Source organism: Dermacentor variabilis, chromosome 2 (genome assembly GCF_050947875.1).
Source record: "Dermacentor variabilis isolate Ectoservices chromosome 2, ASM5094787v1, whole genome shotgun sequence".
Classification (NCBI taxonomy): Eukaryota; Metazoa; Arthropoda; class Arachnida; order Ixodida; family Ixodidae; genus Dermacentor; species Dermacentor variabilis.
Window position 1 is genome coordinate 196,065,473 of NC_134569.1, and position 14,184 is coordinate 196,079,656.

A 14,184-nucleotide genomic window follows, 5' to 3' on the forward strand; every position below is an offset into this window, starting at 1 on the left:
GCCGGCGTCGCGCGTGTGGCAAAAGATTTTCGAACCACGTGTACCTAGGCCTTCCATATCATGCAAGAAATTGTCTGAACTAATCAAATTTGTCAAGCTAAAATACGTAGAACAATCGTAAACTACGACTTGAACACCACCTACAGACATTATAGCTCTCGGATTGTATTTTATTTATATGCGAAAACAATTCTGTTACGCAAAAACTCAAACAAACTCCTTGAAAGACACAAACCGGTCGCGACGTTAGCAGACCGGCCGCGGCGTCCGCCATTTTGCACGCGCCGGCGCGATGTGCGTCTCAGCCTGGTTCCTTGAATTAAAGCCAGCTGGCGCTCGCCTCCCCATCCACTAGTAAGAGGCGATAGGAGGATTGGTGGAAGAAGAGTAGGAAAACGACAAAAAAAAAGGAGACGTACAAAAGCACAGCTCGCAATAGGGTATTAGAAAATTTGTTTGTGAGAGTACATAGTGTTCTTTTTTCTTTTTTATTGTTTAATGTGGGTAGGGCATTAAGCAGCATAATAGCAAGAGCTTGGTGGCGTAACCCACCGCCCCGTTCCCAAGGGGACGCTCAAAACACCCATCGATCCATCCATCGCGGCCCAGGCAAGAGGCCGTGCTTCCACCACAAAGCTCGCCTTTGTGCACAGCGTTCGCGGCAAGCGTTTCCAGGTAAGCATTACGCTTACATACGCTCCCGCTGCCGGGAATCGTGAGGTATAGTCAGGAATCTTTGAATGCTATTGCGTTCCACTCTTATAGGTGAAGCTTAAGCGTCCTCCAAATTTCTCTACCGCAACACTGTGGAAGGTGCACTTTCCCTTTTGTATATTTATAGGTTTTCTATGACATCATTCTCAAATTTAGGTAGACCCACTCCCAAATTCAAATTAGCCCACTTCAAATTTGAAGTTAGCAGACTCCCCGATTTGTGTTAGTCTCCCCAAATTTTAAGTTTGCCTACCCCGATATCACCTCCGAATTCAGGTTAGCCCACCACCACATCACACTCAAGTTTAGGCTGGCATCCGGGCATATGACCCAGAATTTAGGTTGGCGCACTTCCAAATTAGAGTTGGCCCACCCTCAACTCCATGTATTATCTGTGGAGGCCTATGTATTCGTATGGGAATAGTGTCACTCTCTTAAAGCTAAAACAAGATTTTGCTGCCAAAATTGCTAGGACACTTGTCAAAGTATGGTATGCATTGAGGTGGGGGGGGGGGGGGGGGTGTACAAGTTCAATAGCGAAAGCAGCGTGGTATATTCTTTGCACTTCGTGCGGTAACGAGGTGTTGGAACGGTGAATTCTGTAGTCCCTTCTGAAATCGCATTTGCTTCGCATTTGGTAGGCCGAATCAAGAAACACGTAGACAAAAAAAAGCAGTTTGCGAGATATGCACGCTAATTCCCACACCAATTCTGTGGGAATTTCTGTGATTTTTGTAAAAAGAAAAAAAAGAGAGAAAATGATTTTTTGAACAGTGCATTCTCAATAACTAGAACTTCCAAAATATCTGCTATCTTCATGGCAGAAAGTGTGCGAAAGCATTTTAAGGCAAACAAGATGACTGTTGAGAAACACATAGTTGAATACTGAAATACGCTGTCACGTAATAAATATTTGGAAAGTAATGTTCGCTTTGATAATAGAACTAGCTGTAGCCATTTAGTACAGAAGCAAACGAGGCATTCGATGCGTGGATCTAATTACCTGCACACGACGGTGTTGGCTTCATGCACAGCAGATAGGAGAAAGTACAACTTGGTTCCACTGAAAAGCTCGTTGACAGCTAAATATTATATAGAGAAATAGGTGGGCTAGTGTCGGTAAAAATAGGCATTCATTGTCGGCGCACTTCCGATGCTATACTATTGTTTGCGTTTCATAATTTCCGCAAGCAGCCTGCTCTACCAGACATGCTGTCTACACGAACTTGCGTGTCCATCTTCCCTGTTGCTAGTCTGCTAATCACGTTATACCAACGAGCGAAATTTTCCGCTGCGACTGCCGGCGTCCATTTCTACAAGTCTAAATATTTCAAAAGCAGAGGTATTTCTACCAGCAACTCACGTAGAATGGCTCAGCAGCTGCAAAACTTCCTCCTGCAGCAGATGTCACCAAGGGGTCACCCGAGTGACTGCCGTAGCCCTGAAATCCGAACCGGCCTCCAGCGCTGACGCAGCCGGCGAGACTGGCAATGATAATCTGTAAATGGCAAAGCAAACCACATCACTTAAATTCAGCGGTAGAAAACTAGTTGGAACGAGCACATATGCACTGCGCCGTGTGCTTTTTGCCCTATATATTATCGGGGAGCTTAAAATGTATGCCCGAAACGTGATCATCATTTTGTTAGGAGTGAGCGCGAAATAATTTAGCTAATTCTCCACATTTATACGAATTTAAAGGGGCACTAAACCACCTTTTATTGAAGTGGCGAAATGCCGCTGAATATAAACATATCTGTTTCATAAATAATTTGCCGCCATAATACTTAAATACGTTCAGAAGAAGCGGAGCCTCAGCCAATCAAAGGTCGCGTATCATCCCCTTCGCGGTGTTTCCGCTCCTTTTTCAACGCCTTGATCTGCGAAGGCTACAGTGCAGCGGGGCGTGAATACCACGCTCCGCCTAATAAACGTCACCGTGACGCGCAGTTCATATTTGATTTCGATAGGTTCGCGTAGACGCCATTTCATAGATTACGAAAAGGCATTTGATTCAGTAGACATACCAACTGTCATAGCGGCATTACGTAATCACGGAGTACAAAAGGCTTACGTAAATATCTTGGAAAATATCTACAGAGGTTCTACAGCTACCTTAATTCTACACCAGAAAAGCAGGAAGATACCTATATAGAAAGGGGCCAGACAGGGAGACACAATCTCTCCAATGTTATTCACTGCGTGCTTGGAAGAAGAATTCAAGCTATTAAACTGGGAAGTAAAGGTCTATGGCGAATATCTCAGCAACCTTCGGTTTGCCGATGACATTGTTCTATTCATTAATAATGTATACGTGTTACAACAAATGATTGAGGACCTTAACAGAGAGACTGTAAGAGTGAGATTGAAGATTATTATGCAGAAGAGAAAGACAAAGATAAATAGCCAGTCAAAGGAACAAGAGTTCAGGATCGTCAGTCGGTCTCTAGAGTCTGTAAAGGGGTACGTTTACCTAGGTCAATTAACCACAGGGAACCCTGATGATGAGAAGTAAATTCACAGAAGAATAAAAATGTGTTGGATCGCCTACGACAGTCATTGCCAGCTCCTGACTGGAAGCTTACAATTATCATTGAAAAATACAGTGTACAATCAGTGCATTTTACCAGTGCTGACATATGGGGCAGAGACTTGGAGACTGACAAAGAAGCTTGAGAACAAGTGAAGGACCGCGCAAAGAGCGATGGAACGAAGATTGCTAGGCATAACTTTAACAGACACAAAGAGAGCGGTTTGGATCAGAGAGCAAACTGGTATAGACGATATTCTAACTGACATCAAGGGAAAAAAATGGAGATGGGCAGGTCATGTAATGCGCAGGTTAGATAACCATTGGACCATTAGCGTTACAGAAGGGGTACCACGAGAATGAAAACGCAATCGAGGACTACAGAAGACTAGGTGGAGTGATGAAATTAGGACATTCGCGGGCGCTTGTTGGAATCGGTTGGCGCAGGAGAGGGGTAATTGGAGATGGCAGGAAGAGGCCTTCGTCCTACAGTGGACATAAAACAGGCTGAGTATGATGCTGAGACGGCATTATTTATGATCGTGGCGCCTACGCCGCACCAAACGCGATTTTCCTGTGCGAGCCGCAGTGCTCAGAGCCAGCGGACTTGCCGAGGCACTCCGCGGCGGCCGCGGCATCTGGGCAACGCAGCAGACCACAACTACGTGCATATGCAGTGTGCGTATGGGAGCGTTTGCATTGTGCACGACATGAGCGACCTAACGTGGTCCGAGTGCGCGTTCGCGCTACCATGCTCCTGTCTGGTCGTGCTACGTGGTGCGGACTGGCTTTGTCGTGCATCAGCGTGACCGACGGACAGTAGGTACATCAAACTTTCGCATTTTCAAGCGCTGTCAATGTCTTACGAAGAGAAGTCTGTCAAGGCGTCTAACCAGGAGCGACCAAGAGTGAGCGTGCGCTGGCAAGCATGTGTGCGGTGCTCTGACCTTTTGTTTCGTGTTGTTCATCGCTAGCTGAATGTCCGAAGCTAGTGAAAATTCGCGAGGCCCAGCGGTTACGACACCAAAAAGCAGGGTGTCCAAATTTCAATTCCGTTGCGGGCGGCTGCGAACCAGTGCGAGTTGACGATAGTCGGCTCGTTTACGGAGTTCGTAACTGTAATTGAAATTCTAAAGCGGATTTCTCTTATTTGAGCCTGTTTAATAAAGTATACGTATAAATATACATTGTAACAGTAGGAATAAATGCACTCATCCAAGCACACTTCTTTATTCATGTGAGCTATTATCTAACAGCAGTCGAGTGTTGTAAAATCTACTCTATGATGAAATAAATCAGGCCGAAAAGAGTCAGCAGCAGGCTTCTAATGAAAAGCTAACGTTTGAGAAAAAGGTGTCTTGGCGCTCCGCTTGCGAGCTCCACAAGCCACGCACGACTGAAAAATTTGCCTGGAATGTTCACAATAGCATATTCTGTCCGTGGACTGTTCTTTCGCGAAGCCCGAGGGGTGGTTCAGGACCCTTTTAAATCCACAAATGTATTTTTGGTATTCTCCACCAATCAAAACTTTAATTGATGGCTGCACTTTTTCGTCGTCAAATAAAAAAAAGGTTATGTTTCTTTTGTATTGCCTCTTTCCAGGCAGACTGCTGATGTCAGCCTCCATATCTTCAGAAAACGCGGTGGAACCAAGGCCAAAAGATCGCATGCGCTATAAGGCGTCTCTAATGGCCTGTAATTCTTTCTTAAGTCGTTTGTAATCTTTTCGTTCAGTCTAATTTCAGTCGTCTAAAATGCACATGGAAAGTAAGGAGAAATTGTGGCTGCGCCGAAATTCCGTTGCCAGGATTAGCTGTACTTTCGGCGAGTTGAGGCATTTCTGATAGCTGAAAAGTATTTTGTATTTTCAGCAACACCTTGAAAGTGGCGTCCAATCTTCCCAAGCGTTCTGTCTACACGTGTTGTACTTACGCGATTTTCTTCACAACCGCTGCATCAAGAACGCAAAAGAAACCCACAATCAGGTCCCTATTCCATGCACCCTTTGTAGTTCTTTGAAAGGCTCTTGCAAATCAGGTGACCATAACTTTAAATTATTAACGAAGCATAGGTTCAATGAAACGCTTTACTGTGTCAATATCTCAGTCGCCTTGGTATCCATCTTTATTTACATGCCGCCGCGGTGGCTTGGAGGCTATGGTAGTTCGCTGCTAAGCACAAGGTCGCGCGATTATATAGCGGCCGCCTTTCCATGGAGACAAAATGCAAGAACGCATGTGTGCCATGCATTGCGGGCACGTTAAAGATCCGCTCGTGGTCAAAACTATTACGGAGTCCTTTATTACTCTACGCCTCATGATCAATTTTTTGTTTTGGCACATAAAACACCAGAATTCAAACTTCGTTCCCCCTCCCCTTCAATTCTATAAAAAGGCTTTTCAACTCGAACTCTTGAATTTATGCTTGTCTTATCTGAAATTCTGTTCTTAATAAGGTAATTAGCTTTAACGTGCCATTCCGCTGTACCTGAGCCCACAGTGTACGCTTAGTGCCGCTGGGCTTCCGAGAAACCGCACCATCCATTGTATTCTACTTAAATGACCTTCCTTTCAACTTCATTTTCTCTTAAAATTATACTAAAAATGAACCTTTAAGCACTAAACAAAAACCTACGTGCCGTCCGGGTGTCGCACGGTTCCAGAAATGCACAATAACTACGTTCAAGCAAAGCCTAACGTTGCGATATATCGGGCTAGCTTCCATTCTGTTGCCGAATTCACAGAACACGCGCAACATTCGAACGGAGTATGTATAGGACCAGCGGCGCTATAACGTAAAACTATTCCAAACTTTTCTATTCCAATTCTGCTATCAGCCCTCCACGATTGGTGAAAAACTTTTTTTCTACCACCCCCACTTCACCTGTCTGTCACGCGACGTCACGAAAACCGCGATACCTCCCCATCTGATATGATGTGTACACACTGATTATGCATGATTTGACAGAAAAAAAGAAAAACAGTTATTTCTGATTCGACCCCTTTTCGCCATTAGCCCTCGGCTATTGGTAAAAAGTTTTCGGGCTGCATACACTTCACCTGCCTGTCACGCGACGTCACAAAACCGCAAGAACTCTCCGCGTCAAAGTGACGTGTACGCGATAAAGATGCATTAATATGCCGAACAAAACTGAATTTTCTTCGGAATAGCCGCAGGCTGCCCCGTTCCGAAAGGAATAGAAGATGGCTGCCGCCGATCGCTCAGACGCTGGCTACTCGCACCTGCCGGAGAGCATGGGTGTATTTGAGTATAATAAAGCTTCTTGCGTGGCCGTGCAGCGTTTTCGAGCACTTTCGGCACGTTTACCCCCTCATTCTGCCAACCCTTCTTTGCTGAGGGTCCGTTTTAGCGTCATTCTTGAGCTTCCGTTGCATGCCGGCGCGATTTTCTACCAGCCACCGCAAGCTAAGTAAGGGAAAGCCGACCAATCGTAGACGCCGGCACCACCCTCTTCATCCGGTTATCGACTTTCACTGCAGTGGCTCGGCCCCATCGAATCCCTCTCCACTTGAGCGTTCTCCTCGCCTCTTGTCAGCCAATTAAATACGATAAGCCGCTCACTGTAGGCAATGTTACTCGTTTTTCAAGCAAACAAAAGTGACATCTTATGAACGAGGAGAGCGTTTGATTGGTCTGTTCAGACGACCCCGCGGGTGACCGCCCGGTGCTTACGTTGGTGGTTGCGCAAATTTGACGTCAGGGGATTGGAATAGAAACATGTTGGAATAGTTTTACGTTATAGGGCCCCAGAATATGCACACAGGCGGTTTTCGCACGCTAAGTGTGGCGAGGAAGGCAGTGAACATTGTAGGAGAGTGTAGATTAGGACAGTGCAACAGAGATGACAGAGCCATCTTCCAAACATGGTTGACTAGACTGCAAATGTGTCAAACAAGAAGGACTCACAACTTACCTGGCAAAACATTTTCATTCCTTTGAAGTCCGTCCTTGTCAGCAGCTCCGATCTTCCGTGTGTGCTTGAGAAGTGTGCAGTCTCGTGTTTGTTGGCAGTGAGTTGCTGATGGCCAGTTTTATATAAATTGCCCCATGTCGGCAGCACAACCCTTGCCCATCTTTTTTTCCCCTCACATAGAGGGCCTCGCGAGCACTACACCCTCCGCCAAAATGATGACGAGGGCTTGGGTGAGAGAAACGCGCTAGAAAAGGTTTGCGGAATCGGTGACACCTCAGCCTTCGGGGTTACGATGCGGGCCACTCGAAAGCAGACCGTGGCTGATCGAGGGGTGACCCCGTGGAGCTCTGGCGCAGCCAAGCAGGAAGCGAAAGGACGCGGTAGATTTTCTTTGTTCTTCGTACTTCCGAGTCATGTAATGAATGGGAGCACAAGCAGCGCGTGCTTTGACACCTACAGCGCCCGTTCTTAAGAGAAAAAAAAATGTGCGACTGCTGTGTACGGCACAACAGAAATGAGCGAGAAGCGTCAAAGCAGTAAATGAATCTAAATTTGATCTAGACCCTATGGTGATTCATAATACCATCTTCGTAGCGACGAGGGTGCAATACCAAACATTAGATTTAGCGCAGCGTTTGGTGTTGCGTGCGCTGCAGCACCCACGTGCACTCGAATAACGTCACCGAGGAGCTCGTAGTTTCTTGAGCGCACGAAATATGAAATTAGCTATTGCGATATTATAGCGACATCTAGATGTTACTCAGCGAAGTGCCTTCGCGTTTACTCATAGGTATTATATCGCATGCTTTCTAATTATTCTATTAACACTGTGATGCATATTACATTTCTTCGCGTCATAAAAAGTTTGCTTGGTTTTTTATGGCTATAGTAGTCATCCCTCTCCTGTTAAACCGATTTTTTATTTGTGGATGTAGTTATCGAGTAGCTGCTTGACAAGTGCCTGGAGTGGTCTTTCACAAATTTGCGATCTTTCATTGCTGGAACCAAATTCTCCAATAGTTCAGCAAACATCACCACTTTGTTCTCTCTTGGAAAAATACCCGATTTTAATTATGTATTGTATAATATTGTCGCGTATATCCTGCTGGAGTATACTAGCTGAATGAAGATACAGGCGGTTCACTTTACGAAAACGCAAGCGGCGACGCGTGATGCCGAGACGAACCTCGTTCTCCTCTTGTTCAGTCCCTTGCTGCGCCACACCATGTGGCATTACCCCCTGTTCAGAAAAGAAGAAGGAAAGCATGCATAGGCTTGACCTGAGAGCGCCGAGATGGTCTAGGACGGACACATAGGCTATAGTCAGAATCACTGTGGTATGTGATTTAGTCACAAGGCACTGATGGACAAGCAACAACAAAAATTAACCGAAGCGCTGAAAACGTTGAATATTAGTGGTTATAGTACAGTTTCAACCGCACAGCGTGCACAATCTCAGATTGCGGTTGTCGACGTCGGGGAGGCTGGCTGCCGTCAGGACGGACTTCGTAATTGATGCCTCTAATTCGCTGCAACACTCTGTAAGGGCCGAAGTAGCGACTAAAAAGCTTCTCCGATAGTCTTTTTTGGCGCACGGGAGTCCGGACCAAAACTTGATCACCAGGTTGGAACTTGACATGTCGATGGCGAAGATTCTAATGGTGCGCATGGATGCTCTGTTGCTGCTTTATGTGCACTCGGGCAAGCTGACGGGCTTCTTCCGCTCCTTGCACGAAAAGTTCGGCATGTTCAGCGAGGTCGAGATGATCGATGTTGTCGCAGGGCAGCATTGCTTCTAACATAGTCTGCACTTCACGTCCGTAAACGCGGTAAAACGGCGTGAAGCGTGTTGTTTCTTGCGTAGCAGTATTATAGGCAAACGTTATACGTAAGGGAGTATCTCGTCCCACGTCTTGTGATGTACGGCTACGTACATAGACAGCATGTCAGTCATCGTTTTGTTCAGTCGTTCGGTCAAGCCGTTTGTCTGCGGATGAGAGGCAGTTGTCCTTCCATGAGTCGTGCAAGTGAGTTTAAAAACGTCTTCAATGAGCTGTGCTGTAAAGACTTTGCCTCGGTCTCTGATGACGTGCGATGGGGCGCCAAGCCGTAGGACGATGCTGTGTATGAAAAACTGGGCAACCTCTGAAGCTGTGCCTCGAGGCAGCGCCTTTGTCTCAGCATACCGCGTTAAATAGTCCGTGGTGACGATTATCCACCTGTTGCAAGAAGATCACAGTGGAAACGGCCCCAGAAGATCCATGCTGACCTGGTCGAAAGGTTTGCCAGGTGGGTCAATCGGATTCAGCAATCCCGCAGGCTTCACAGCTGGCGACTTTCGGCGCTGGCCTTCGCGGCAGGCTTGGACGTACCGCTTAACACGCTCGGCAAGTTTCGGCCAGTAGTAGGACTTGTGCACTCTATGAAGCGTTCGCGTAAAACCGAAATGGCCAGACGGAGGCTCGTCATGACAGGCGAAAAAAAGTTCGGCACGGAGGTCTGCTGGCCTCCGTACCGAACGAGTGATGATCATAACGAGTGATGATCAGTTACAACTTTGAATGGGCGGCCGTAAAAGTAACGTCGAAATTTGGCCAGCGCCCATACGACGGCAACACACTCTTTCTCCGTGGTGGTGTAGTTGGTCTCTGTACACGATAGTGTGCGACTTGCGTAGGCGATCACTCTTTCAATACCTTCCTGCCATTGTACAAGCACCGCACCAAGACCAGCGTTACTGGCGTCTGTATGAACTCCGTGTCCACCTCCTCGTCAATGTGGGCAAAAACTGGTGCTGACACCAGACGCTGCCGAAGCTCGGTGAAAGCAGTCTCTTACTCTGAGCACCAGACGATCGATACATCGGCCCTCGTGAGGCGAGTCAGCAGCTCCGCCATCTTCGAAAAATTTTCGATGAAACGCCGGTAGTATGCGCAAAGGCCCAGGAAGCGTCGGACACCTTTCTTGTCCGTCGGTGTTGGAAACGAGGCTACAGTGCCAGTTCTCGCGGGATCGGGGCTAACGCTTTCCGCTCTGACCACGTGACCGAGAAATATCAGCTCCTTCTAGCCGAAATGACACTTCTGAGGCTTAAGCGTGAGGTTAGCCGATCGGATGGCTTGGAGAACTTGCCGCAGTCGTTTTGAGGTTGTCGTCAAATGTCAACGAAAAAAGAACCACGTCGTCGAGGTAGACAACGCAGCTTTTCCACTTCAGACCAATGAGAACGGTGTTCATCATTCACTGGAAAGTGGCTGGTGCCGAACAGAGACCGAAAGGAAGTACTCTGAATTCGCAAAGGCCATCTGGAGTGGCGAAAGCAGTCTTTTCGCGGTCTCGTTCATCGACCTCAATTTGCCAGTAAACGCTCTTTAGATCGAGAAAAGAAAAATACTTAGCTCGCCGCAACTTGTCTAAAGAGAAATCGATACGTGGTAGTGGGTACACGTCGTCCTTGGTAACATCGTTGAGGCGTCGATATTCAACACAGAAACGAAGCGTTCCGTCTTTTTTCTGGGCTAGAACGACCGGGGAGGACCACGGACTGTGCGAAGGCTGAATGACACCATCCTCTAGCAACTCCTTGACTTAGGCTTGAATTGCCTCACGTTCTTTCGGTGAGACACGATAAGGCTGTTGTTTGATGGGAAGTGCGTCGGCGGATGTCGTTATTCGGTGCTTCGTGATTGAGCTTTGGCCCACCTTAGTAGCCCGAGCGAAGCACGTGCGGAATTCGTTCAAGAGTTCCAGTAGTGAGCTCTTTTGGTCGTCCGTAAGCTCGGAGTTTACATCGATGTCTCTGAGCGAACCGTCGTCTGTGTCCACTTCAGAAGCACAGCACTCGACGATGTCCCTTGATGGTTCGGCGTAGGCGATGGCAGTGCCACGAAAAATGTGCCGATGCTCAAAGGTAAACTTGGTAACGAGGACCGTTGTCTGGCTATCACGAAGTTCCACAAGGCTTCGCGCTACACAATTACCTTTTGCCACCAACATAGAAATGTTGCCTTCCACAATGGCTTCACCGTCTTCAAGCTCGTCGGACTTGACCGGAACCATAACACTCGCATGCGGCGGTATCGTGATGCTCTCTTCCGAAACGCGAAGTGCGGATATGTGTCCAATGGCGTCGGTCTGTGCTGCCCTTTGTGTCGAGCAAGCGATGCGGCGCTCGCGGAGGTCAATAATGACGCCATATTCCCAGAGAAAGTACATCCCAAGAATTAAATCGCGGGAACACTCGTGCAGAAACAGACAAGTGGCGAGAAAAGCAGCCCCGCGAATTTCTACTCTGGCCGTGCATAGGCGAAGCGGTGTGACGACGTGGCCACTAGCCGTGTGAACTGGTGCCCCGTTCCAGGGCAATGTACCTTTTTTTTCAGAACGCTCCCCAGTTTTCCACTAAGAATAGAGTAATCGGCGCCGGTATCTGCAAGTGGACTCATTTTTCAGCCGTCGATCAACACTGGTATGTCCAGTGAAATCTTGTTCGCGGAAACTGGTTGTGGCGTCATCCTGTTCTCGTTGTTCTGCAGTCGGCACTATACGAGTTCTTCAGGGCGTCGAGTATGAGCAGCCCCACCTCGGAAAGTCGCTGACGTCAGTTCTGCCGGGGTGGACTTGGTGATCTCCCTTGCGTCGTCCTCGAGGTGGTATCATGAGCAGGGAAATATCGGTGAGGGTGAGCGTGACTGCCGCTGCGATGGGCCCGGCCGGCGCTGCTGTTCGAGGAATTCTGCGATGTCGGGTGGCCTTTGACCGAACCTAGGCCGAGGTAAATCGATACGAAAACCCCGCAGTCCGAGTCGTCGGTGGGCACTCCCGATACACATGACCAGCTTCGCCGCAGTGGTAGCACAGCGGCCGTCCATGAGGTGCTTGCCAAACCTCTGATTTCCTCGCGGGTGTTCGGCTATCGTCAAAGTACGGTAGCGGCCGCGGTTGTCGGAGCGGCTTGCGCCAATTGCAGCGCGACTGGCGGCGCCACATAAGTAGGTGCGAAAGCTTGGGCGGCGTCTCAGTAATGTTTCTGCGTAAGTCTTGCGTCGGGATTTGCGTTGGAGAGGTGGTGCTTCACTGCTGGAAAGATATCTCTGTAGTGCCTGCTGTACTTCGTTGCGTACGACGCTGGCGAGAGAGCTGACTGGAGGTTGCGACGTACCGTGGTGCTTTGCAGCTCGTCGCGAACCACTGAGCGAATCAGCTCGCAAAGCAAGGCGATGTCACACTCGAAGCCTACCGGCGTATCCGGAGTGCAGCCGGCATTTACTTGTCGGTTGTAGAAGTTCGACCGTTACTGAAGGGTCTTCTCCATCGCTGTGGCTTCGGTGAGGAACTCAACAGTCTTGGGCGTATTCCGAACAAGACCGCCATTGAGCTCCTCCTTTACGCCTCTCATCAGACGACGCACCTTCTTCTCTTCCTACACGCTCGAATCGGCACGCTGAAAGAGACGCGTCATATCCTCCACGTACATCCTGACGCTCTTGTTGGGCTTTGGAACGCGTGACTGAAGGGCCCGCTCCGCTTTTTCCCGGTGATCGGGGCTGGAGTAAGTATCCAGTAGCTTGCGCTGGAACTCAGGCCAGGATGACAGGGTGCTTTCGCGGTTCCTAAATCACGTACGAGCACCATGCTGGAAGCTGAAGTAGACTTTCCTGAGTTTGGTGTTGTTATCCCATTCGTTAAACGCAGCGACGCGCTCGAACTCCGCCAGCCAGTCTTCCACGTCTTCAAATGTGTCGCATTGAAAAGCCGTCGGCACTTTGGGGTTTCGGGATCGTTAGGTAAGTCGGTGTCACCCGTCCCGTAGAAGTCGCAGTGGTCGCAGTCATCACTTTTTCCTGGAAGTTTCCAAATTCTCGGGCGAGGCCTCGGATTCACCGGCTTGTAAGGTGAACTGGAGTCAACTCCTACTGTGATGCAAGGTTCTTGCTGCCCAGTGGGGACTCCTGCATAAGTTCAGCGTACCCCGAACCTCCACCAGATTGTCACGTATACCCTGCTGGAGTATACAAGCTGAATGAAGATACAGTCGGTTGCACTTTACCAAAACATAAGCGGCGACGCGCGATGTCGAGACGAACCTCGTTCTCTTCTTCTGCCCCTTGTTGCGCCACACCATGTGACAATATAGTGATATAGTGAAATGAGGGTAAGCGTATTATTGCTTGTTTTTACGCACGGTAGTATGCACGAAACAATACATCTCCGCGTAGAGATTTTTATTTATTGCGCACATCAGAACGCATGTTTGTCATCCTTGCTTTTTAGTCAGTATGCGCTCAGTCAGCAATACACAAGGCAGCCAGGCATATAAATCTGCAGTTAAATATAGTAAGTAAATAAGGACTTCATTTCCCAGAAATAACAACATACATCTGAATATGGACAGATCTTAAGAAAAAACCTGCGTCAGCCGCCTGACTAAATCCTAAAACCTGTTTTATGGCAACAACAGTGCATAAGGAATGTTAACGGTTAAGCAGAATAAAAATATTGCAAGAGAGACAAACACACGAAAAATGATAAACCATAGCAAGTTACTTAGCTAACATAGTATCACGAAATCAGCAGTATGGAAAAAATACGGCACTCAGACCAGTCGTGTGTGCTTATAACAGATGATGCAGCAAAACTAATATTGTCATCAACAAGTACAGAGTATTAAGCATAAAACCAGGGCTAGCATCAATAATAATTGTAGACTAGGTAACGAAGACTGCAAACCGTGAATGTCATTCGTATTCAGTGTGTTGAGTTGAAGAGGCAGCGTATAAGCACTCACTTGCTTTCCGGAATTAGTGTGCGGGTGCGTTACATACCAGTATTCTGGAGATCATGTTTAATAATGGTGTATATTCTGCTTAAGGTTAGCTATGGAACGGATATAAGAGTTATTCGATTTACAGTCCCTAATGTATCCATGTACAAACCTGTAATTATAATTTATAAACTATGCACTTCGAGTATCATCCATTCTTGGAACAGAGGTTCACCGGGGGGT